The sequence below is a fragment of the Rhipicephalus sanguineus genome, chromosome 6 (assembly GCF_013339695.2).
Source record: "Rhipicephalus sanguineus isolate Rsan-2018 chromosome 6, BIME_Rsan_1.4, whole genome shotgun sequence".
NCBI lineage: Eukaryota > Metazoa > Arthropoda > Arachnida > Ixodida > Ixodidae > Rhipicephalus > Rhipicephalus sanguineus.
This window is the reverse complement of record NC_051181.1, coordinates 165,544,658-165,572,394: the sequence shown is the minus strand read 5'-3', so window position 1 is coordinate 165,572,394 and position 27,737 is coordinate 165,544,658. Positions and strand designations below refer to the sequence as shown.

Below are 27,737 nucleotides of genomic sequence, written 5' to 3'. Positions count from 1 at the left end.
GTCTTGTCATTTCACGCGTTTCTTTTTTGTCTGGGTATGAACGCATGAACGCCATTGTTGCCTGTAGCAACTGAAGTGTTGCTTTCCTAAGCACATGGATGAAGGTTCAATTCCCGGCATGTAGGAAACAAATAGTTGGGAGAGAGCATTGCGCAATGCGAAATAAATAAATAAATAAATAAATAAATAAATAAATAAATAAATAAATAAATAAATAAATAAATAAATAAATAAGAAAGAAAGAAAGAAAGAAAGAAAGAAAGAAAGAAAGAAAGAAAGGAGGAGGACGTCAAGCACGCAGGCACACGCCAAGCTCCGCTTGCCCCCATTTTTCCGATAGGGCAAGGGCTCTTTGAATATTACTTTTTTTCATCACACTCACGGAGTGTCGTCAAGTCACAGTTCTTCTCTTCGCATATTCAATCATAAGTGATACCAGTCATTTCCTGCTGCAATTTTTTTAAGCTACGCACATTGTCCCAGTGTTAAGCCTTAGACGAATGGGCACAGCGATTTACTGGATCACTTGCCGCTTCTTCGTTTTTTTATTGCATTTTAATACAGGGTTCTCTACCTGTCCATGCCTTATTTTACGAAAGTGCTGATAGTTAGGCTTGTTGGTTGTACAGTGGGGATGGAAAGAAACGCGAACACGCAGCATCCTCTTTCAAGCGGTTGTAGCCTGGATGGTGATAAAAAGCCACCGGAGTCGTCCATGATACATCCATCCTAGCATCTTTTGATTGCCACCAAGGCCAGAGCGTGATGAAAACAGCGCGCCGCGTTGTTCCTTTCATGTCCCACCTGCTTCAAGGAACAGCGCGAAGAACGACAGTGTCGTTTTTGGCGGCGCTGTTCCTTGAACTATTCTTCATGGCGCACCATAGAGTGCTGTAGCGATGGCCCATTTGGGAGGCTTCGTCAATTCTTAATGGCACCACCATTTCTCTCTGCGCAAGGGTTAAACAGGTGTTACACAAAAACTGGCTGACGCTATTGTAGAGTTGGGTCTCGTCATAACATCGACCTAGCATAGGTAAAGACACGAAAGAATAACGTCGACCTTTAATAAAAAAAATTGCGAGGATCTCTTGCACTTGAAACGTCGCGTCAGAGTTGTTTGGCTCGTCACACCCCATTTCGTGTTCCTCCTCTGGCGTTGCATAACTTGGGCCACCATCGCCCTGGCTCTCCCATGACGCTCCCTTTCCGCGTTAAGGCACTGTATGGTGAGTTACTTAAGGCTTTTCGCCTTAAAGCTATGCTCAATGGCAGAAGCAGATGCACTGTACATGCCGGGCGCAGACTTACGAAAAAATGAGCAACTTTGTAACTTTGTACGGACATGCGCGCAAACATATGGCCCGCAAGAAAAACAGAACACTAGGGGTGTGCGAATATTCCAACTTTCGAGTATTTTTCGAATAGTGTTTGCTATTCAATTAGATTCGCGCCGGAATTTGACTATTCGAAGTATTCGAACTTCCGGCCACGCTTTAATGCCTCCCAGTACACTCATCAGGCCTTTTGGTGCGAGCTCAGCCTCTCGTGAATACATTCGGTACCTGCCGCGAACACCGCTTAACTACGTGCCAACCGCCAATTGCAAATTTGCGTCTCGTGATGAGCGCCGCTAATACCAGCAAAGCGCGGAATAGACTCTCTCTCGCCATGGAGCGTTTGGAAACAATGACGCGGAGCACAAAGACTGTGGCGGACGTCCCGCTTTCCCCGATGCGCACGTGAACGATCCAAAGCAACGTCGAGCCTGCTCTTATCGCAAGTGGGAATGTCCACGGCCACAACGCTGCCGTCCCCGCTTCCGCGCACGCGCAGAGCTCTCGGTTTACACCTGTGGTGCATCACAATGTAATTTGCTGACAAGCAGTGCTCGGGACGAATGAGGAGCGCATGCGCACACGTGTCCTTGCTGCCGCCGCTGCCAAATACGGCCGTCGCGGGCAGCGTTTGCCCCCAGTGATGCATTGCTCGGCCGTGCGAGCGTCGCGCCCAAACTTGAGCTTGGGTTCCCTATACGCAGCATTTGCTGCTGCGTGAAGCCGATCGTTCCTAGTTGTGTGCAGCACATCGCCAACTAAGCTGACGCCGTCACTGCCGGGGCACTTGCTGTATCCTACGCACGCGTTTGTCATGAAAGTGTTCGTGATGCCCACTCCGTTCCTGCTCGCGCACGGGCGCGGCGATGGCGAGCTGCTTTCGTTCGTGAAGGCAACGCGTCTGTGCGGCGCACTTAGCGGTCTCGCTCAAAGAGACCGCTAAGTCGCTAACAGCGGCGCGGCGCGTTCGGGTATACGCATACCACTGCGCTAGGCCACATGAACTGCACAGCAGTTAGCTGAAGAAGCTTATCATAAAGGTTGAGCGCGTTTGCCGCCTGCTGCTATCGCGCCTCCGTGAATTTCCGGTGCTTATCCACAAAGACATCGCCGCACTGCGCCGTTACAGTGGCCCCTTCAGAGTTTCAATATGCTTCACCCCATCACATTCGGCATTGAGACAAAGCTGCCTTTCGGACTCTCCGCAAGCAGATCGACTTGCGAAAGCGCTGGTTCGAACCGACGAGATTATAGACGCGGCACAGGTGGGGGCTTTAATTAATGCCGTTTAGGACAGGAAATTTGGGCAGAAAATCTAAAAAAAAAAAACGGACGCCGAAGAGTTTCAGCGTTTCAGATATTCTTATACTTTAACCTCTATGGGGCAGATTAGGAACTCCGGACTCGAAGTGGGGCACGCCCTTATGCAGTTGGGCCTCCGCAGAAGTTGAAAGAGGAAACGGCGTCTTCTACTTTCGCGTGTAAAGTGTTGTCGGCATCACGTAGGTTGCAACAAATCGTGTGAGTAAATGCAATTCGGCCTCTGCATCACCTCGTTCTTGATAAGACAACTAAGGAACACCACCCTCCAGCGCTTCACCGACTAGCCAAGAGGAACGCTTTCATGTTGCTATCTCATAAGAATATGCTTAGGGATCCCCTGCAACATTTTTCTGTAACTTCGCTTCGAAGTATTCGAAAAATATTCGACAAGTATTCGACAACTATTCGAAAAATATTCGATTCGACTCGCACTCACATTTTAATAGTTGAGTTTGCTTCGCACTCAAAATTTTGCTGTTTGTACAGCTCTACAAAACACAGTGTAGTGTAGAAAAGGCCGCTCAAAAGTAAGGCTAAAACGCTCAGTTCTGCACAAACCCGCAAGGCGAAGTATAGAGTTCTTGCTGGAAGGGAAAGCTTGTGATGCAGCGCGAAGCTGCAAGGATATCCGTACAGATTTTCTTGCAGCTACAAAACGGGTGGATGACATTGTTTTCTTTTGTTAAATTATTCTTGTTGGAAATCTGTCACTGTATTTACTGTTGTCTTTGGTTAGCAACGAACGACCTCTACATTGAAGACAGCGTCGCAGACAGTCATCTTGCAGAAGAGCCAGCAGAGCGGGACTCGTTTGTGCTGAGTGTCGACGACACAAGCGACGCCAGCCTTCACGCTCCGTCTGGCGGCGCCTAAATTTAAGCCGCGCGTGACGTGCCGCTTTAACAATACGCCTGTTTTGCAGAGCGGCAGCACGCTCCTGCTGCGTTTGGTCATAATTAGCGAACTGGCTCGTTTGTATCCGTGCATGGTGGACGTGTGTTCTCACTGCGTGCGCACATTCGTGTAAATACTCGCAGCGTCCTTTATGCATTCACCCAACACGACTCGAAGGCGAAAGCTTCTCAGTCGATCCCAATTTGATGACCTCATCACGTGATGATTTTTTGCATCGCTCGTGTTGACGCCACCGACGCGGGACTGAATTGCGCTGGCTCAACTCCAGGAGCACAAATGTTCTGGCGTAGTATTATCACACAAGCTGTAGTATTATCACACAAGCTGGGACGATATTAACTCATTCTGTATTGTAACGGGCACTTTGCACAAGTCCAGACAACGTCGAGCTCTCTTCTAACTGTGGCTGGAGTCATTTCAACTTCCTAAATCTTCTACCCAGCCAGACAGATTTCTGTCGAAACGTTTACATTTAAGCCCTTAGCACTCTTGTTTGGCGTAAATAAAATGTTCCGACGGCAGGATCTCAACTCTGAGTCTGGAAGCCCCATGCTCTAGCCAGAGAAGGAAATAGAAGAGGCGTTGCCCTAACGCTAAGACCCCCACCACCAGGATAACTATAACGTGTCCCACGTGCACGGTGTAAGATACATGCTCTTGCACCGTGCCCGCATGTAAGCATACGCGTTCAGAATGTGTGTTTTTTTTTTTTTTTTTCGAGCGCCGATGGTTTCTTCAGTCATTTCATTCGTGCAAGCTAGGACGCTTGGCGCGTTTTCACAACGTTTACCCAGTCGCCGTTATGTTATTCGCACTGACATGACGTATTTGTTTCCCTTACGCGTTTCAATTTGTGCACATGTCCGATCAATCAAGTTCATACAGAGAATGACAGGAGTCCGTGGCTGTACGCAAGCGCGCTATTTGAAGGAAGGCTTTCTTTCCCCTTTAAACCTCCTCAGAGAAATGTGAGAACTTTTTCTGGTGGCACGAGCACCGAGTGCGATCTTCCAGACCACCGATGACCCTCTCTACTAAAAATTAAAAAAAAAATGCAATGTAAAAAACGCCAGGCCTGCGCTGAAACCGCAGCACAGTCACAGCGAAAGCTGGAAGAGCGGCGTTTCTAGAGCGCGTTGTCAGCTCTCTTGGGGCTACAATACAAGCACACTAGAAAGATACCCACTACGCCATAAATCACAATTTTTGTGAAGTTGGGAAGCACCTGCTAAGCCATTATTCGTCATTCTGCGGAGAAGCGAGGCACCAGCCGCACGTCTGTAAGGCATTGTGTGCACTTTGTTGACGCGACGACTGATGATGATGAAGAATTATGGCTCAGCCCTTTGTAATGGGTTGGAAGCTTTAAACGGCCCACCAGTTAAGTAATTTGCATTGGGTGACGCCCGGTTACTATTTCCCTCTCCCGTCATGCTGTATAACATACGTTGCCGTGGGAGAGAGACGGGGTGGGGTGAAGAACTTTACTGAGACCCCAAGTAAATGGATCATGCGCTTATGGGATTCTATGGCAACCAATACAAATGCACTTGCGAGGGACCCACTACGCTCTAAATCATTGTAATTTTACTGAGACCCCGAGGAAATGGATCATGCCCTGATGGGCTTCATTGGCAACCAATACAAGTGCACTTGCGAGGAACCCACTACGCTCTAAATCATTGTAATTTTACTGAGACCCCGAGGAAATGGAACATCCGCTTATGGGCTTCCTTGGCAACCAATACAAGTGCACTTGCGAGAAACCCACTACGCTCTAAATCACTGTAATTTATCTGAGACCCCGAGGAAATGGATCATGTGCTTATGGGCTTCCTTGGCAACCACTACAAGTGCACTTGCGAGGAACCCACTACGCTATAAATCATTGTAATGTTTGAGAAGTAGGGCAGCAGGCACTGGGCCATTTTTCGTCATTCTACGAAGAGCCGTGGTACCTGCTAAACGCATGTAAGGCATTATGTGGACTTTGTTGATGCTGTGCCTGACAACGATGAAGAATTATGGCAGAGTCTTTTGTAATGGGTTGGAAGCATTCAACAACCTACTCATTGCGCAATTAGCATTGTGTGACGCCTGGTTACAGAATTCGCGTTGTGCGACGCGTTGCGCGACGCTTGGTGCTTATTTTACTCTCTACCACGCTATATTGCATATGCTAATGTGGTTCCTTCCCGACATGAAGTCTGTATAGGACCTTTTTGCATAGCAGTTCCAAGCACCGGAATGGCTCAGAGGTTGAATACTGGGCTCCCACGCAGAGGGCCTAGGTTCGAACCTCGTTCCATCCTGGAATTTTTTTCTTATTTCGTTTTTTTTTCTTATTTCGAGCGATATTGGTTACGGACAACGGCGGCGGCGGCGGCGGACAACTACGGCGCCAAAAACGGCCGGTGAAATGATCTCATAACAGCTTTCGCTGTAAAAGATGTAAGCTAAAGGTTTTATACCTTGGAGCGTCATATGCGACAGAATGGGCGCACTGTCTATTTACACTAGTTTGCCCAGTTTACGCAAGTTTACCCAAGAACCGGTGCGAGTGCCGCTCCCAGACCTCCAAGTCTTTCATCAGGGTCGATTTGGGAAACTGAACAGTGACGCTGTTGTAGCTATCCGTTGTCTGTGCGGCGTCACCAGAAAAACATCATCATGAACCGGCACGTGCTCTTTTCGTCCTTCTCTTCATCTTCTGCTTCGCTCCCAAAACACATTTCTCCGGTGCGGGATGATGCAATAACTCTGATGGGCGAGAGAACGAGTGCAGAGAGAGAGAGAGAAAGGAAGAGAGAAATTCTAAGGGAAAGAAATTTCTTCCCGAGGCGAACCCGCGTACAGACCATCCGAAGGCGAGCGGCTAGCAGAGCACAGCATAGCCGTGCATAGCGCAGTACAGCAAGGGGGTGGGAAAGGGGGAGGGAGCAAAAAGAGAGAACGAAAGGCAGAAATAAAAAGAGAAATACAGAGAGGGAGATGGAAGAAAGGCCGAGAGAGAGAAAGACAAGGCCACCAGCTCCGCAGCAGTCTAGTGCGGAGCTGCCCCGCTTTTTTGTATTCATACAATCAACCAACTGCGATTTCAGTGACAACAATTTCGAGGTGTCTGAAAAACATGCCCCACATACGCATAATTATCTTCCTCTTCCGAGTTAGATATGCGCAAGTTAGCACCATGAAAAATTGATGGCATTACCTCCTGAACCTCGCTTATGAATCGACCTGAAGTAAACAACAGGATTGTTTTAATATCTAAGCTGCGTGCGTTTACTAAAATATCTTCATTATGTGGAATCAATCAAGAACTTAAAGGACCCGATACACACATACCGGGACGTTTACTTCAGTGTGTGCCAGAAAGCTAGTCAAAAGACTGTGCTGAAATGTACTGTAAACAATAGATATTCTAAGCATACGGCATAAGGTTTCAATCAGAACCGTTATCAATGATCGAAATCAGCATGCCTTTTTCGTCGCTCGTGAGACATGCTCGTGGGGATTGTAGGCATGTTGCCTTCGCGAGGAAGCGAGAAAACACTATGCGCTCTTTGCAGATGACAGCACCATGCTCGTCCTTCGTCAGGGACATCGGGCCTATCTTCTATGAAACATCGAGTTTTTCGTCAGAGCCTGAGAACCAATGTCTCTCTAGAGGGTCACGTTAACACAAAATAGTTACTCCCCGAATCCTCCGCAACAAACGCCTCAAGGAGTACGGCATCCCTAAATGTAACAATTTGTGTCTGCGTGTCCCTGGAAAAGCGAAGCGCTTCGCCGTCGTCCTCGTGACCATAGGCGTGAGCAGGCTTCCTCATCAGCCCCTCCTCTTGTGTGGCAAAGGGGGCGGTATACGCACGTATACGTTCGTATACGTGCGTTGGATCTGCACATATCTTTTCCATTTTGGTTCGAGTTAATATTTTATTCTTAAGTATCGCACGGCTAGTGCGTGCAATGCGGTTACAAGATTGAAAACCGCTCATCTTGTTTACCCGTGGAGCTGCGAACACGCTGCCCCATTTACCGCTGCTCCCGCGCGCTGCACAGACGGATGTTCCTAGCGTTAAACCGCAGGTGGGACTTGAATGGCGCCGCACGAGACTACAAAGCACCGATCGAAGGGACAATGCGTCGAGACCTGCTGTGTGAGCTAGGCCTAACGATAATGGTAGTTCAGCTCGCGCTGGAAGCGGCACCCGATTAACGACCGCGCAAGCCCAGCGATGTCGTTGTGCGGCCACAGAGAAACAGCCACGCAGTATACATTGGTTAGGCATATTATTCCAACACGAGCTAAGAGCGCTCGACTCTGGCAGAAGACATGATTTAGCAACAGACTGTTTTAATTAATTTGCGTAAGTTTACGTGACACCGCCAGAAAGGTGCGCCGACTATATTTCCTTGCGCGCGAACAAAAATGGCGGGTTCCTGCGTTCGTCCGTATATCCTTTGCACGTTCGTCCTCGCGGCGCCATCATGCTGTCATCTAAAGCGCACCATTCGCAATGCCCATAGACTGTCACGTCACCAAGCGGATTAGCAGGGACAGTTGGGAGGGTTGGTTCAAGTTCATCTTTAAAAAGCGCGAAAAAAAAAAAAAAAACCCACAACAGACAGGTAGGAAGGAGACAGGACGACCAAGCGGATGTCAGGAGGAGGGTTAGCAGACGACAAACCAGCAGCGGCTCCCTAGTTAGGCTGTGCTAGCCCTTTTGTCAACGCGTTGGTTGGAAAGAAACAGTACGACTTTGCATGTTTCGTGAATCTGTGAACAAACCGGGCGTCAATCGACCTGGCGTCAATCGAAACTGGGCGTCAATCAATCGACTAAAAGTAGCTGGATTTCCCGAGTTTCTTCTATGCGACCTTGCTGAAACCCTGTTGCGCAAGCTCAAGAAAACCAGTGATGTGTCTCGGAAAAACTCCGACAGGACAAAAACTGCTGTTATTCCGTACGTACACCAAGTGCCCCATAGGATAAAGAAGGCAGCAGGACGCGCAGGTGTCAAGGTGGTGTTCTCCGCCCCCAACAAACTTGGAGGCCTGTGCAAGCGTGTGAACGTGAGCAACGGAAAGCCTGACATATGCAGCAAGAAACACGCCACGCGGTTTGTGTCCTGCAAATGCGGAGTCGTGTACAAGGTCCCGCTCTCATGCGGACGTGTTTACATCGGCCAAACTGGCCGATGTATCAGTGATCGCTTACGAGAACATGCCAACAATTTGAAGCAAAAGTCAGGCTGCAACATGGCCTTACATTGTGCAACTTGCGGGTGTTCTGCCTTTCTTGAGCAGACTGTCGTGATCAGGAAATACCGAGACCAGATTGCTCGGGAAATTCACGAGGCATCATATATAGAACAGCTCGGACCCACTTGTGTTAGCATGCCTTCTGTATCGCTTTCGAAGAAAGAGCTGGCGTTTTTGCAAAACCAGTGAATTTTACTGAATTTTGCTCTTACGTTTTAGGTTTTAACCCTTTGAAGGTCCCATTTTTTTACCTTTTTATACTGTTTTACCTTCTTACGACTTCTGTTTTTATACCGTTTTACCTTTTGACGACCTCCATTGTTTCCCCGCTTTTGTTTTTCATTCCTGTTCATTTATGCTGGCCAGCTTTTGTTACACCCTTGTTCATTTCTCGTACGTCACCTTTTCACCCTGTTTATTTTGCCTTTGCGAGCGTCTTTATGATCGTTGTTAAGGGAATCTTGCGTGATTCAAGTGCTCTTTCTGTGTCGCCCAGTTCCCATGCGCGCGCTAACAAAGCCTGTTATTGTTAGCGCGAAAAAGGATAAAAGGAGAGCGTAGAAATAAGAGAGAAACTGATAGCCCAGTTCTCAAACATGAGCAGTTACCATTTCAAGAGTGAAGAGAATACATATATGGCGTTTTTGTGTCGCAGTAAATATCAGTTGGAAGTAGTGCTCTGTGTGTCGTTTTCTTGTTCCCGTCTTTGTGCGCTTAACGGTTTCATAATGTCAATGTACCAACTAGCTCGGACCCAGCCTCTGATTCAGTTTTCCTTTAGGGGGAGTCAAGCTTCACTGCAGCGCATCCCTCCTCCCCCCACTAGGCCGAATCCGATAGAAGGCAAGCATATATCAGTGGATGCAAAAATGAAGCGATGACAGACTTCTCACAACGGCTTCCACGGCTTGCAGCGGCACAACGGTCCCCTAAGGCCTGAACACACGTACGCGTTGCAGCGTGTCAGAGCGTGACTTTTTGACGTGGCGCCGCATCAAAAAGTCACACGCTGCAACGCGTACGTGTGTTCAGGCCTTTGGTGGAACCGCATGGCGCGATTTCAGGCGCGATTGACGCGTGCTTGCAGGGACGCGGGCGTTTTTTTGACGAACACCATCGCAGTGTTCCAGCGTTCCTATCCGTCGGGCAAGGTTTGTGACGTCAAGGAGGGAGTGCGCAAGCCTTCTCTTGTCGCCAAGACGCGCTTCTTTCTTTTTGTGCGGGTGCACTTGCGACCACTGCAACGCGGGCGTTCTCTGCACGTCGCGTCTTTCGCTCGCGAAAAAATGCGGTTCCGCCTTTAGGTACTTGGTGGTACCGCAGGCTAAGGCTAAGGACACAAGAAAGGCACACCAGGCACAACACTAGCCCTGTGTTGTGGTGATGGAGCCATGGCAGACTACCATCAAGTATCATGCAATACCAACAAGCCCCCATTGCCCCCCCCCCCCCCCCATGCCTGTTTCGTTTTCAGTCTATTCATCTACCACAACAAGTACCGTGCATGTACAAGGTGTGGCGGGCAAGACGGGATAAAAGCTGCGTAGGCAGCAGCTTGACGAACCCCCTCACACATCATGGCAGCGAACATGACAGCACTCTAACGAAACACGGTATAGAGAGAAAGCGCCGCTTCCGCGCTGGTTGAATAAAACGGAACAGCAGCCTGCATTGACGTCACTGAAACCTCCATATTGTTGTACATCGACGAAAAAAGCGCGAAAAATAGGGACACAAACAATCTCCTGAAATGAAACGCAGTGATTCCACCTCAGCGCCAAATTGGATTTACTGAGCCATCTTGATAAAATCTACTTAAATTGCGTCAAACTGCGCCAGAGCCTCGGGCCTGACTGTGTCCATCACCCGCATTCGCTCTGCCGGCGCGTCAAAATATGTGAAGCATGATCTTGAGGCCACAAAAGTTACAATCACGGACCAAAGATTATTCCGCAAACGAAACAGTGCTTGCATGTGCGTCGATCCTGATTAATTCAGCCATGACGCCGTGCACGGTGTCGATGCAGCTTCTGTAACAGTCGGATCGACGGCAAAGTGCAATCTCCGCAGAGCCTCGTGACTTCGAGGCCAATCGGGGACGATCAAGTGTGGCGGCGATTCATCGGCTGTTCCAGAAACGCTGCTCGTAGCTCGTTTCTAGTGGTTCATGGCATGTTATTAAGGCAATGTTCACTAATAACTACACGCGTGCCGCTACAATGTCTGTCACTTCTGTTTCTGAACATTACTATGAACGCTTACCAACCAGCCCGGCTTAGCACTATTCTGGAAAGGGAAGTGTGGGTAAGGCGGGATGTGAGGGTGAGGGGAGAGCATAGTCTTGTATACTGCAGCAAGGGGTGGGAAAAGGAAGTCAGGGTTGGGAGGAGCAAAAGGAGGAGCGGAACGCCACCAGCTCCGCTGCTTCCCGAGTCTTCGCACCACTAATGCGTAGCCGCCCCAACTTTTTTCACCGCAACCAATCGATATCTGTATCTATACTCGGCGACAACTTATCTTGTCAGCGGAGCGGAGGCTACGGAGGCGGGGCTTCCGCACATTCGTGTTGCTCCCCAAGTAGTACGGCAGCTTGCGGCTGATTTCGGTTTTGCTCGCTCGCGGTTAAAAAAAACATATACACGAAAAACGTCAACGGGGCGGCATTTCGATTGTTCAGTGTACATTTTCGAGTCATAATGCGAGTATATATTTCTTGGAGAACTCAACAGCGCGTTTGCGGCCGCACAATGACCCACTACGTCATGGACGCCATGTTTACTTTGGAAAACGGGCGTGCTGAAAAGGTGGTGCTCTCTAAGAAATGGAAAGAAAAGGAAAGCATTCTTGCAAAGTGAACAATAACTGTATTTTATTTACGACTTCCCGCAACTGTTTGAGTCTCATAATAAATAAATCAGCATTTATTTCAGCAAGGCAAATGGAGAATTATCAGTAAACTGAAGTACTATTTTTTGGCGCGGTAGCAGGCATGCGCTTTGGTTCTGTAGCTTCCACAGTGCTGTCAAGAAAAGTTGTCGCCGAGTATAGCCAATCATAACAGCCCTACAATAATTATTCTAATGTCTGGATGTAAATGCAACTTGCTCTCCAATGTACTCCAACATGTGAAATTACCTGCTCCAGGGTGCTCCCAGATGCAAAATTACCGGCTCCAAAGTGCTTCAAAAAGGAAATTCTTGCTGCTCCAAAGTGCTCCAAAATGAAAATTTTGCTGCTCCAAAAATTGCTCCAAATCAGAAGTCCTCCGTAGCATCACTGTAAACGGGAAGAGTGCGCATGTGCGAGTAAACCTTCCGTTCCATTAACTGGCAAGGAACTGAACTTTTTCGAAGGAGTCGGCTAGTGTGATAGGCGCCACAACGGCTTAGCCTGACACTATTATCCGCACGTCTGTTCTCATTTCATGGTTAGGTGATTATGTATTCCACACTGGTCTTTATATGCTTTCGCGTGAAAGTGCCTTTTTGAAATATGTGAGGTTTCATCGTTCTTCATGCATTAACCTCAGCTGGAAGTACACTTGTCTACGGCCCCCTTTTTTGCGCTTTTCGGGTATGGAATACCGACTAGCTCAATCGGCCACCCATATTAATTGGTGTACCAGCATGGTAGGGCACGAAGTTTGTGATGTCACTGTAATGTTATCAGAATGTCACATGCAGGTTCTCTCGTTATTCATGCACAGAAGCCAACAACGTTCTGGCCGCGTCGTTATCACATAGAAGCAGGCATAGGCGTGCGCACAGGGGGGGCAGGGGGGCGGGCGCCCCCCCCTAGGCACCCCAAGAGGGGGGGCGCAAAATCTGCCCCATACATGGACTTAGTAGGGTGGGGGGGCGCTGCGATGAACCTTCGCCCCCCCTAATGGTGAACCCTGCGCACGCCTATGGAAGCAGGATTATGACGTCATCAAAGCTGCCATGTATACGAGTACCAGTATGTTATGAAGCTGCGTTCATGACGTCACGTGCAAGCTATTAATGCGACGCCAGTGGTTCGCTGCTGATCGTAACAAGCTCCACGATCGCAGACGACCTGTAAGACGTGCTTTATAGTGCGTACAGTCGGAATCACACTTGTCTAGAGCGCCCAGTCGGCCGTCTCCGTTGCCGTTTTTGCAGAAACGTGCGAAGACCAGCGCCGTAACGATACCAGACATAGTCATACCGCATCCTTGTGCTATAATTCAAGCATAGGCGTGCGCAGGGTCCCCTTCGGGGGGGGGGGGGGCGAAGGTTCGTTGCAGCCCCCCCCCCCCAATTATGTCAATGTATGGCGCTGACATTGCGCCCCCCCTCCCCCGAGTCGCAGCGCCCTCCCTCCCTATTACGTCAATGTGTGGGGCTGACTTTGCGCCCCCTCTTAGGTGAACAGAGGGGGTGGCCGCCCCCCCCCCCCCCCTTTTCGCACGCCTATGAATACAAGCACGCGCAGAAGCTAACCTAAGGTAGTAGCTGCGGGCCACACCAGCGTCCACAGCCACGCGCGACCGTTCTAGACAAGTGTGATTACGGCTGTAAATAAAAGTTAGCATGTCACGTATGCATCTAACTGTGTTCCATCCTGAAACTGTTGCTTTGCAAACGAATTAGCCAAGGAATCGACCTTTCGCGCTTCGTGCACCATGTTTTGAGCTCCGGAACGAATGAATGCGTTGATCGTGGAGAGATAGAGGCGAGAAGCCGCGGACGAAGACTATAGCGGAAGAGAATGAAATGACCATTTTGTGTAGTATATTGTGCGCGCGAAATGCAGTGCATCGCCATGACAACCATGCACTCATATTGACGTAGCGTCTTCGTGCGAGACATGTCCGTGGCTCAGCGGAATTAATACGGAACGTTTGCCTGCGAACAATTCATTGGCAACTCTTCCTACCAGTGTGGCCTGACCAAGAAGAGGGCGGCATTACTCTTGTGCATACACGCTCCTGTACATATATATATATATGCTGGGCAATGGTTATTATCGGATGACGCTAGTGTGATAGTATAGAAAACACCTGATTTTTCGGAAGGACTCCTTACTCCGGAGAGGACGGGAGCAGCTCTGTGTATAGAACTATAATTAGTTTCGCCCTCTGTCATTTTTAGCGGTCACTCAGTATATACAAACTAGGCCAAACTCAAGTTCATCTGAAGACTAGTCATAGTTGCGAAACCATGAGATAATAGCGCGTCGCTTAGGGCAGGACTAGCTTCAGTTAGTGGCATATAAGCTGCTAGCTAATAGGCGGAACGTCGTCGCGTTGGCTTTTTCCCTCATAAAGACGTGCTCGCAAAAAGCCGATTGTCTCGGGAGTCACTGAACAGAAGTTAGCACCGCACTACGGAATGCGTGCATTTATCTAAACAACAGCATTGCTAGTGGGACTGATAGATGCGCAATGAAGCACGGAATAATAATTGTGGAGTGCGTGCGCAGGGTTCTCTATTAGCGGGGACCAAGTTTCACCGTCTGATAAAAAAACTAATCATCGGCATTCCGTGAAGATGATTGACGAGCGAAGCCGCTTCCATTAAACGTTTGCTTATGTGTCTCCGACCTTTGAGCGTTTATCGTCGCGTAGTCACCATAAATGAGGAGTGAATTAGTGCCGATATTATTAGCGACGAGGAAAATCATTTTGGCAGTAAAACACACGTCGGTTCATTAAGGTCTTTCTTAGTTTAGTGGACAAGTGGTGAGCAGAAGGATTTGTCTAATGTCTACGGCACACACGTTTTTGCCCGCGGTCGACTTGTTCATTTTTAGTGGGCCAGTGCTGAGCAGTGGGGCTTGCCCAGTTTCTGTGGCCCGCTAGCAGTTTCCTGCCGCGGATACGCTAGATGTAGGCAGCTTCTTTGCAAAGAAGAGACGAAGGAAAAGCTTGCTCCTTGCTGGCCTTTTCGTGGTTTATTCCACTCCAAGGCGCCCGACTGTCATTTGTGATCCAAGTTTCACCGAAGAGGACAATGATGAAATAAAGTAGCATAGTGCGGCTGGCCACGAAGCTGGTGACAGCCCTCGCTTGACATGCAACGTTATGTCGGAATATGAAGTGACATCAGTCAGACGAATAAGGTACATGCCAAAGGAACTAAGGTCTGACTGGAAATAATATTTAAAAAAAAGCGTATTATGTGCGATATACACCATTTCGGTAATATAATTAGACTCCGGAACGAACGCCAATTAAGGTGGTTGCCTTCCTTTCAGTGAGAAGTAAAGCAGCGAAACACAAGCAGCGAGAGATACGGGGATGAGTGAAAACGTAATGAGTAAAATGAAAAATAAAAACGAGTAAAATTTCGCCAGAGGGAGAGGGAATGCGAGCCGAATCTACGTTCCCTCCGTTGATGGCTGACTTGCCGCGCCTGCGGTTGGCAAGAATAAGCCACCTCGTAACATCTGACGACAGCGGCAAGACGGGGTGAATGAAAAGAAAGAAAAAAGTCTATACATCTATATATACACGGCAAGGGGTCTGGGCTGGGGCGCGCTCCGGTGGCCCGGTTGTCGGACGTAAAACAAGAGGGCCCTCTCGCGCTTTTTCTGCCGCGGAAAGGCGAGGGAGTCGGTTTATTTATAGCACGGCTGAGCTCAAAACGAGTCAGCGAGGCACCCGCAGCGAGCAGCCCACGTGGCAGGACGGGCTTTATCACACAACCGCGCTGTTTCCGAAAATCGTTTTATTCGTTATCCGACTCTTTAGATCCTAATCGCAACACTTCTGGACAGAAAGCCATTCGATCGTTGTCCTATGTGTCTTCACTCTTTTTTTTTAATGAAATGTGTTTAATGAGAGTTCATGTGTGGTGCCGGCTACTCCTACTATTCTCTGACATAACGCTACTTGTTTTCGTGAAGTAGCGTACAATCACAAAAGTGTACAAACGGGCACATGGGCGAACACTCGCGTGCTTAGTCCCATTACCAACAAATGTCCACCCATGACAAGAGTTCACAAATTACAAATATTCACACAACCGAAGTGTTCACACGTAACGGAAGCGTTCAAGCAAGATGTTCGCTCAGCAGGACACTTGCAAATTGCCAATCGTCGCGCTTTAAATACAACTGTCTTCATTCTTCTCTTCCTGTTGCGTGCTTTGTTATGCGTGATAGATCTTCCCACGTCACAAACTTCACCGTGTATATCCATTTTCTCGGACACAAGTCAGAATACACTTCTTTGCGCACTATCTGCGGTTCTGCAGGGAACAATAGCTGCTCAGCGCGATCATGGAACACGACACGCTCGCCTCTGAAAACAAAAGCGCTTGCAGAACCGATTTATTCATTTACGTTTATTCATTTATCGAACACTGCGGACACACAATCCAAGCAGGAAGAGCGACAAATGCCACAGTCATTGAATATGCTTGGCAAAAGAAAGCAACATTAATGAGAGATTAGGATGCCATAAGATTACATTCGGTTGTAGTACGAGGAAAAAAAATACTGTGTTCATTCTTTCAGAGTAAGGGTTTAATGCACCATGTCCAGCATTGCGTTGAGTTCTGGTTAATATCTGTCGATATAGAGATAGATATAAGGATAAATTCTTAATGCAAAGTAGTTTAACGAGTTCTAGCATCTTCTTCTTTCTTCTAAGCTAGCTGGAGTGGTTGGATGTTGTTAATATTCATAAATTCGGGGGGGGGGGGGGATCGAATCTCGAAAACTGGTTAAATATAAATCTGATCGCTTTTCGCTATATTATTTCGAGACTATAGTGATATCCGTTCTTGTGTATGGATTCCATCCTATGCATGCATATATCCCTGCTTACGTCCAATTAGGGAGAGGTAGCAATTGGCCGCGAGATCGAACTGAGTCGGCGCCTAGCGGCGAACGGACGAAACCCCGAAGTGTGGATGTCGGTCAGCCGTGGCAGCTTCAGCAGCATTTGTACGCGGCGTTCGTGCTTCGCGAACTTACGATGGAAGTTGACGACGACGGTGAGTAACCTATCAAAATCTTATTCTTTGCTTTTTGCAACGGAAATTCGTAACGTGAATCGCTATATTTCGTAAATGCATCGATGCGAAAAGCATGTGCTTGATCAGACCGCAAAATATGCGCCTGTCGCCTGTTGTGAGGCTAATAAGAGTTATCTTTTTCGTTTCCAGTGCCCTTGCTTTTGAGCACCCTTCTTAACCATGTTGGGGACAGTGTCAGGTGTCTCGCTGAAGGCGACGAGGTCGTTGCAGCAGGCCACATTATTGAACGTAGTGCCATCGCGTCCATGTGTTGCTCTGACGGTCCAGTGCACGTTATTGCATTCGTGCTGCAATCGTCCGGGCTTACGAGCACGTATCACGATTAGTTTATATCATGCTAAGCTCACTTTCCGATTCGGGCTCTGCTAACCGCTTACTTCACATTGTTAAGGCGAAAGCCTTAGATGCCTCATCAAACTCGAAAATTGACCGTCGGCGGCGTGAACACGATAGATGCAAAAAATCAACACGTGATGAAGTCACCACATGACGTCACAGATAGCCAAATTTTGTGACGTCATAGTGACGCCATCTCATGACATCGCCTCTCTGCGCTGCCTCCGTGATCGGCGACCGATCACGGAGGCAGTGCAAAACCAGGTGAGCTGAAGAAAACTTGCCATCACACGATGTCATCATGACGTCACACAGCGCCAAATTTCGTGACGCAATTTCGTGACGAATTTCGTGAGCAATTTTACATCGGAAGGGGCTTTCATAAGTCCGAACCTTAAAAGGCATACTTTTGTGAAGGCGGAGGCGCAAATGTTATTTGATTGTTCCATGAAAGCGTATTGTTAAGGGTGACTCATAGAATAACAGGCAGCTGAGCTAGTTGGTAGGTATTAATGTTAAAGTGACAGGGCGCGCGAACACCGACACAAGAGAGAAGTCAAGACACCACAAACGCCGATTTGCTCTCTACATGTGACCGTGTTTGCACGCCTTGTTTTAGATGCGAAGCAGCTTTTGCGCTGGGCTTTGTCCGTAGTTCCATTGGCGACCGTCCGCTTTATAAAACCTACCATAGCCATCAGTAACATATTGAGCGCGCGCTCGCGCCAAGGAGAAGTCTTCTTTGTCTTGCTCTTCAACCGCCTTCATGATGATACGTGCAGAGCACTTTAGGGGCCCGGGCTGCCGTATGCTTTCCTAGCTTGGCGTAACGCAGACAAAAACCACGTGTGCTGGCACGCGCTAGCGCGTTCGGGCCTGTGTAAGGGGCTGGGTAAGACGCTGTGTCCTCTCCCCCTTACACTGTCCCAGTAATCATGTGAAGGCGTCGGCGAACGAGATTCTGCAGCCGCGCGATGAACCCGCGTGGCGTGCTCCAACAAGAGTTCGGGACGAGTAACAGCAACAGCAACCACACTGAATTCATGGTGTGCTGCACATGCAACGACGCGTTAACATCGGCCAAGGTGCCCGTGATGAACGGAACTTTAAGTCGACCCATACGCTCCTTCGCATCCCCACATGGTTCCCTATAGTGTGAGATGGTGAATTTTTTTTTAACATGTCTCATAGATACTACAGCGAAGCTATATACTCCGCAACGGTTCCGTCTCCGTGGACAAGAACGCCAGGCCACTAAACCACCAACAGACGCTCGCGCTCGCGTGCTCCTCTGCCAGCAGATGCGCGCGCTCCTTACGTTTTCACCTCAGACGCTGAGGAGAGAGAAGAGAGAGAAAAAAAAACTTTTATTTTCGAAACCCAAGTCCGGGTCTGGGCTCTAGGTTGAGGCTGTACTGACCTCCCCTAAGATGGTTAGTATGTGGTTAAGGAGAGTTGCCCACGAGGAGGTGGTTTCGCCCAGATTCGCAACCCAGGCCTCCCATGTAAGTACGTTAGAGCAGAGTGAATGGCGTTGTGGCGTGTTGGCTCTGGGGCAGTGCCAGTATGTGTGGGATAGAGTCGGTATGGAACCGCACACTTGGCAATGAGGTGTATTCGGGGCTTGTTGTATTTTATGTAGTGTGAAGTCATTCGGTAAAGAGCACGGTGTTAACACCGTGCTCTTTATAATGTGAAGATATAAATCAATATAAATGTGAAGAAAGTAAAGTGGACGAAAAGATAACTTGCCGCCGGCAGGGACCGACGGCAAGTTTATATTCTAAATACTACAGATAACACCCCCTATACTTTCCTTGGCGTTATTGTCTGTTAGTTCTCATTAATATTGTGTCTAACAAAGAAAACGAGCCCTTAAGAGTCATCTTCTTTCCTACCATTACTCTAAAGTGATAGCACCCTGCAACGTTTGAGAAGACTAGGTGGACCAGGCGACCAGACTATGCAGCCGGGGTTCAACATGCAGCGGTACAGCTGTCCAAGGAAAATCATCATCATCATCATCATCATCATCATCATCATCAGCCTGTCTACGCCAACTGCAGGGCAAAGGCCTCTCCCATGTTCCGCCAATCAACCCGGTCCTGTGCTTTCTGCTGCCACGTTATACCTACAAACTTCTTAATCTCATCTACCCACCTAATTTTCTGTCTCCCCCTCACGCGTTTGCCATCTCTTGGAATCCAGTCAGTTACCCTTAATGACCATCGGTTATCCTGCCGACGTGCTACGTGCCCGGCCCATATCCATTTCTTCTTGATCCATAAGAAAGGGGACGTCAAGGACCTGAAAAATTGCAGGCCCATCAGCTTACTGTCCGTTGTCTACAAGCTATGTACAAAAGTAATTGCTAACAGAATTAATACGACATTACAGTTCAATCAACCAAAGGACCAGGCAGGATTTCGTACAGGCTTCTCAACAATAGACCATATTCATACTATCAATCAGGTGATAGAGAAATGCGCGGAATACAACCAACCCCTATACATAGCCTTCATAGATTACGAGAAGGCATTTGATTCGGTGGAGGCATCAGCAGTCATGCAGGCACTGCGGAATCAGGGCATTGACGGAGCCTATATAAACATAATGGAAGAAATCTACAGCGGATCCGCAGCTACTATAGTCCTCCATAAAGAAAGCGACAAAATCCCAATAAAGAAGGGCGTACGGCAGGGAGACACGATCTCTCCAATGCTATTGAACGCGTGCTTACAGGAGGTTTTCAGGTTCCTAGATTGGGAAGAATTAGGGATAAGAGTTAACGGAGAGTATCTCAGTAACCTGAGGTTCGCTGATGACATTGCATTGATGAGTAACGCGGGGACGAATTACAGCTCATGATTACTGAACTGGATACGGAAAGTAGAGGAGTAGGTCTGAGAATTAATATGCATAAAACTAAAGTAATGTCGGACAATTTTGGCAGAGAACAGCGCTTTGTGATAGGTGGCGAGACACTGGAAGTTGTAAAGGAGTACGTCTACTTAGGACAGGTAGTAACCGCGGAGCCGAACCATGGGAGTGAAATAACTAGAAAAATAAGAATGGGATAGGGCTCATTCGGCAAGCATTATCAAATCATGAATGGTTGTCTACCACTATCCCTCAAGAGGAAGGTATATAACAGCTGCATCTTACCGGTACTTACCTACGGAGCAGAAACCTGGAGACTTACAAAGAGGGTTCAACTTAAATTGAGGACGACGCAGCGAGCGATGGAAAGGAAAATGATAGGTGTAACCTTAAGAGACAGGAAGAGAGCAGAGTGGGTCAGGGAGCAAACGGGGGTTAAGGATATCATCGTTGAAATCAAGAAGAAGAAACGGGCAATATAGAAAGGGACAAAAGAAGCCGATCGGTGGTGGCGCTTGCTTGCCAGCGACGCTGTTTACTCAGATTTCCCAGGCGTGGTGCTGGCCTTTCTTTTTCCTTGCTGGCTTGCCTTTCGCACTACTATCCGCTGATGCTGAAGTAGTTGAATAGCTAACTAAATGGCCGCTGGGTGGTATGAAAGGCTAAACAAAAAATAACGAGCGCGCTGATGGAGAAAGAGTGAGAAATAAGCAAGCGAATGTGGCTCCTTTCACAGCAGACTTGCAGGGACGGTGACTAAACGAGCTTCCTGCGAGCAGCCGCTTCTCCGCGGGGCTATTTCAGGTCTCCCTCGCAACGTAATCAGCGTCCTCGGCGAACGGCGCTTCCGTCCCCAATCAATGCAGCCCACACAGGCACGTCAGCACTTTTCTCAGCACGGAGTGGCTGCCGCAGTACAGAACGAACCCTTCGGTGATGTCGCTCGTCTATAGACATAACCAAACGTTCGTATGGCGGAAGAGTGCACAAAACACACCTCGTTTCATCATTCATTTCATTTTGCTACGGAAATGAAAGACACATTGCGAAGGGACGCATCGCACCGAGCCACCGCGGAGGCAGGTCGTCATCGTCTGACGCTTCAGCAACGGTTTACTCCCATCACCAAGTGCCTCGCGGGATTGATTGATTGATTTAGTGAAACTTTATTGTGCCTAGAATAGAGGAACCGATCCGGAGGTCGGTTACGCTGCACATCTCATTGTTTATGGGCCTCTCAGTGAGTACGATTTTGTATATAAAAATGTGCGGCTGGACTATCAATAGGCTTTCGATGGACAGGCAATAGCTCGAGAAAATGCCACGCGCGGGGCGATGTTATCGCAACTCGGACTTATACGAAACCTCATGGCGAAGGCACAGCAGAAATGCGCCTGGAGCGTCCACATAATTGTTACAGCAATAAAAAATACAGACGAGTATTCGAGAAATGCACAAGAAACATGGATACTGCTCGAAGACACGAGCGTCCAACAGGCTGCAATCGAATGGGCGACGCTGCGTGGTCGACGAGAGAGCGGACATCACTTGCAGGAATACAACTTGCTATAAAAACAGAGCCTTCGTTGTTTCGCGAAAGATTCAATGCTGCCATGTGGAGGCGTAATCGAGGCTTACAAGCGTTAATGGCTTTTGAGGTCGGCAAAAAGCGATTGAAATGAAAGAGCAGAATGAGATGCCACATGGAACTACTTTGAGAGCTGTGTAAACAATGGTTCACATGGAAAAAGAATTGGTACAGAGGGAAAATGAAATAAACGTTGATTTCCAGAACAAGCAGACGGGTACTTGAGTGCCCAGAAAAGTTAAGAAGCTCAATAACTTGTTTTTCAAAACGCGAACGACACACACCTACACTCATTTTTGAGCAGTTTGAAATTGTATGTTTCATATGGGACGAATGGCAGCTTGTACTGGTAGTTGATGAGATGCATAATTTCGGAAAAGTTCTGCGCTGTTTATCACGACGTTCGGATGTCCCGTTTCTGCCTCGCACCGACTGGAAGCTGAGTTTCCTCGTTTCTTGCTTTCCGACGACTGAATTCAGTGGTTTATCCTCGGGGCGCTTCCTTTCGGTCACTCTCTTCTAAGCAAATACTGTGCGACGCAGCGAGGGTCTTTCACTGCATTGTTGTTGACCTGCACGTTTACACCTTCGGGAGTAGTTCGTTTTCATTTAGACGCTGTCTGAAGAAATAATCATATATTACGTGTGTCGAGCAAGGCAATATATCCTTTTACCGCAGCAAAAGAAAAAAAGTAATTTCATTAACTTTCTTCTTCGGGTGATCTTTTCTTTCTTTTTTGTGGCCGTTAAGGCACTGTCTCCTATACAGTGTACAGTTTGGACGCTTAATAAAAATGCGTGCGCGAAGAAAAAGCTTGTCCCGTTCTAGGCGGTGTTCGCGCGCTTTCGTGGCAGGACATCAAATGACGATGCATGGCGGATCGTTAAACTTAAGGAAACGGGCACACTCGCACCTTTTTTTGTGTCTCGCTTGAAGGTCGCTATGCCTTTTGCGCTCGCTAGCACGTTGTCAGTTTCAGGCTCTTGGTTTACAGGTGAACCCTCCTCTTTAATACGAAACATTTATTAACGAACCAAATACACTTTGACAGCATCTATCTATCTATCTATCTATCTATCTATCTATCTATCTATCTATCTATCTATCTATCTATCTATCTATCTATCTATCTATCTATCTATCTATCTATCTATCTATCTATCTATCTATCTATCTATCTATCTATCTATCTATCTATCTATCTATCTATCTATCTATCTATCTATCTATCTATCTATCTATCTATCTATCTATCTATCTATCTATCTATCTATCTATCTATCTATCTATCTATCTATCTATCTATCTATCTATCTATCTATCTATCTATCTATCTATCTATCTATCTATCTATCTATCTATCTATCTATCTATCTATCTATCTATCTATCTATCTATCTATCTATCTATCTATCTATCTATCCGTGGTTTCACTACCTTGAATATATACCAGACAGTGCATCACATGGCCTGCGTGCGGGACATAGATGGATGACATGTCACGACATGAAAATTCATAACATGCCTGTGATCTATATCATGACAGGAAGGAAGGAGTAAATTTTGAGGGCTCGTTTTTCTTTGTTATACACAATATTAATGAGCACTAACAGACAATAATGCCAAGGAAAGTATAGGGGATGTCATTAGTAGTAAATGTAATGTGAATGTGAAGAAAGAAAAGTGGACGAAAAGATAACTTGCCCTGCCCGCGGCAAGTTATCTTTTCGTCCACTTTTCTTTCTTCACATTTACATTACATTTACTACTAATGACATCCCCTATACTTTCCTTGGCATTATTGTCTGTGAGTGCTCATTAATATTGTGTATATCATGACATGAGTGACACATATGACATGATGCACGCGTCGGGAAATCGTCGTGGTCATTTCATTATCGTGGTTGGTTGGTTAGTTGGGGTTTAATGGCGCAAAAGCAGCTCAGGCTGTGCTGCGCCCTATATACCATCACGGGCATCGGAAAGAGACAGCGCTTCCTCCGTCTCTTTCACTGTCCTGCGCTGCTTCTCGTTTCGTTGATATATACGAGAATTAGCCTGCATGCATGACCAACAAGCGGTAATGAACGACATGCCACGACATGAATGACATGACATGCACGTCATATGTGTCATGATATGAATGACATAGATGTCAACATATCGTGAAATAACTGAATAGTGGGCAAATTGGATATCCATGCCGGAAAAGCGCAAGAAATGAAGGACGAGAAGGAGTAGACGACACGGCGCGATTCTAACTGAGCTTTTAATAGCAGAATAAATGGAAATATAAGCACCATATCAAACAATAAAAATGTGACCTAAATATCCGTAGCCAGATGGACAATCTGGGAATCATGCAACGGCACTGGTGGCCTCGTGTCGCCCGACTTGCGAACGAAGAATGCTCCGGTGTTGTCCGGTCGTGATGCCTCCATAAAATCTTCGTGTCCGACAGCAGTGGTTTGCACGTGCAGTCTCTGCATCGTAATGATTGATTAGGTGAGGGCTGTCCTTTTAATGAAGCTCCATGATTCATCAGGCGGTTGTTGACACACCTGCGAGTATGGCCAATGTACGATTTACCGCAAAGAGACCTCGTAGACAACACCTTTATCGCAGTCAACAGCCTTGTCACGGCGATTAATCCATTCGATATGGTCAAACCTTCACTCTTCCTATCTACAGCTGCGCAGACACCGCCTTGCTTATGTTTCGCTGAGAAAAATACAAAACCGGCCCTCAAGCGATGGGAAGTGCGGTGAATGGGCGACAGGCTGGGCCTATACGTTCTAATTTTAACTTCTTCAAAAGCTTAGGCGGCCTCAAATTTCATCAGTGTAGTTTGACAGCCTATGTCGGCTAATTTGGTTAGAGAAGGCATCGTGCACCATGTGAGGGCATGATCTGCACAGAGCCAAACCCAAACATGACAAAGCGATCCCGTTCTTGACCAAGAGTGGCTTGAGTGATCTTGCGAATAAGTCCAACAGGAGTGCTTAACACGAGTGCTCAGGTCCAAGAACCTGAGTATTCAAGATTTTATCCATCAAGGAAATCACACATACATACATACATACATACATACATACATACATACATACATACATACATACATACATACATACATACATACATACATACATACATACATACATACATACATACATACATACATACATACATACATACATACATACGGTCCTGGATAATGCATGCATGGATACTATTCATTACGGAAGAAGGTTACCGGAACGTAATGTTGCCGTGATTACAATGAATATTAAAGGTCTTAAGGTGTTAATTTTTTAATAAGTGAGCTAAAAGGACATGCTTATTTCCTAGTGGATTCCGGCGCTCAGAATCGACGAAGTCACAAAGGAAAGGTACTTAATCTCGCAACTCGTTCTTTGCTTTAAACCAAAAACTGAATACACGCCAACTCGCAGAAACGTTCCGTTCTACTCAATTAAATATAGGACATGGCTGCAACATCATGACTAGATACGAACAAAGGACACACGGCGCTGTCAACTATTGGAGAAAAAGTCACACTTTCGCCGCAAGGGCGAAGCAATGAATGTAATAGCAAGAAAAGCGGTCCCCCGGCAGCAACTACCGCGCGAGCAGACAGCGGAAGGGCAAGGTTCTCCCTGCTAAATATTAGACGAAGCGAGCGAGCTGGCCGACGACTTTTAAATGCGCCCGTTGCGCTGCTCGCGCCATCTCGCTGGTAATGAAGAAACGCTTATAAGCGCCTGCCGTCTCTGAGTCCTGCCAGCGGTAAAGGGTGTGTATATAACGCTCGCCGTTAGCTACCTGAAGGATCTGCGCTTTGTGGCGTAGTGGTTAGAGCCACGCGCTGCGGAGAGAGAGGTCGCTGGTTCGATTCCGCGCTTCGGAAGCATTTTTCTGAATTATTCTTCTTTGGGACTTTTACTTATATATATATATATATATATATATATATATATATATATATATATATATATATATATATACGGTGCACGACGGCGGCGGCAAAAGCCAGCCGAGACTGTCCATATAATTGCTATCGCAATAAAAACGAACTCACGCTAACGTGCAGCAACTCTCCTTCCGAATCAAGACGGCTGGTGTGCTCGGATGCACAACCTTTCCGACGCTTGTTCAAACGCGCTTTCGATGGAACGTATCGCCCTAGTAGGACATGGCGCATTACGCCATTTAAGCCTCACTGCAAGGCACGTCCCCAAGACGTGCTCAAAGCTGGCTTTACCGCACTAAACTGGAGTAATAATTCCAGCGTTACGAAAAGCTTTCCGTGAAAACGGTGAGGTGATTAGCGCCACGTATTTCTCAGTTGTCGACCGAAAAGGCGCTATGTCGCTGCGATCCGCGCACGACTGCGAGTCTAATGTGCGGCGCGTGGATGAAATGACTGCGCATAACTTACAGTGCATCAGAAAACATTTTATATTCAGTTCACTGCATCCTGTAAAACTGCACCGTCAGCTCCCTTGGTGGCAGCTCACAGTGAGGCTCTCTCATTAAAGGCGGCGCAGTCACCCGAAACGGCGTGAGCTCGTCCAGGCGTGAATGCGCCGAGCCTTCGAGGCGACGAAGGATCGCACCGCTGGCTCCGCCAGGAGGGTGCGCATGTGGGCAGGCCTTTCTTTCATCTTTCAGCGACGCGGATTGCACTGCTTCTGCAAAGTTAAACCGCACGAAGACGAACACATAAAAAAACAATGCGCACACAGGACCAGCACTGGTCCTGTTTCCTCGCGTCTTCGTCTTTGCAGATGTCACAACATATTGCCCAAACCAAAGCACTTCTGTACTGCTGCCTTATCCCTTACCGTATTAAATATTGTCCCGAAGCAGGGACGCCTTTTCTTTCCAAAGAAACGTAACACGCAAAAGAAGCGCGCGTCATCTCTTTCAGCATGCTAAGGTAGAAATGACGGTACGCTACCAGCGAAAAACAAACGGCAATACAACTCATTTGTTTTTATTGCTTTCGTGATATGGATTGCCCAGAAAGGATTCTTTTTGAAAAGCTTGTATGGCTTCCTTCTCGATTATGAGCGGAATGGAAATATACTCTCCTATGAAACGTCGTGCACCTTTCGAATTCGTGCAGAACAATAACTCGTATCAGGCCCATTCATCAAAGTAATTTCCGGCAACCACCGCGATCCGGGCGCTATCATGGACACCGTCCAATTTCGCCATACTGTCAAGTTCCGTAATAGCGGCATATTAAGCCAATCATAGAGTCTGTCGCAGCCCTACGGGCCAATCAGAGTTGACAAGATGGCGAATTTGACAACATGACGGAATTCGGCGTTATATGCGTCACTATATGGCGTTGTTTTATTGACAGGCTTCCCACAAATGGTTGCTGCATGTCACTGCCTTAGAGGCACCACATGGGGCTTCTCAGTTTTCAGTCATTAGCATATAGCCGACGTCCAAGCTTATGCTGCTGCTTAAATATTCATCACGTTTTTCTTTGTTTTGGGTTAATGTGGCAGATGAAACTAAGTTGCCTATTTGTGCATCAAACATTGTGAAATTTAGCACAGTTATATCATTCTTCGTGCTGAATTTAATCATTGTTCTCAAGTTTTGTGGTGTTCGAATGTGTCGAATAGTAAAAGTGCCTTACGAATCGAATCGAACGCTCAACGTTTCGAATATTCGCGCACTCCTACTTTAGACATGTCAAAACATTCCGAGGGTCTCTTACACTATCCCTAAGACGACTCGAGGGCGAAAGCGATGGACTGAAACGCCATTTGAGAGACATTTGGTTCGTCGTGTCTCCGGCTGTACTTGTCGAGCGTCCTCCGCCGTTGCATACCTCTACGGGTGACCACACCATATCTAGAGGATGGCGGGGTAGGCCAAAGAGGTATATTTCTTCTGTTTCGTACACGTGATGTTTTTTGCGCCCGTTTCGATATCACGCCTTGATCTCGTTCAAGGACACCTTCGCATGACACATATAAAGCCTTAACCTTAGCTTGACGTGCACTGCATTAGCTCATCATGAGCGCTAGTGAAGTTACAACGTTCGTCTGCACTCCAGCATTCAG

General features: G+C 47.4%; 1 protein-coding gene across 2 annotated transcripts in view; it reads left to right on the top strand.

Moving 5' to 3' along the window:
- Positions 1-27,737, top strand: part of LOC119396995 (uncharacterized) — a 125,704-nt gene that overhangs the window by 12,858 nt on the left and 85,109 nt on the right. The gene's annotated exons all lie outside the window — the stretch shown is intronic.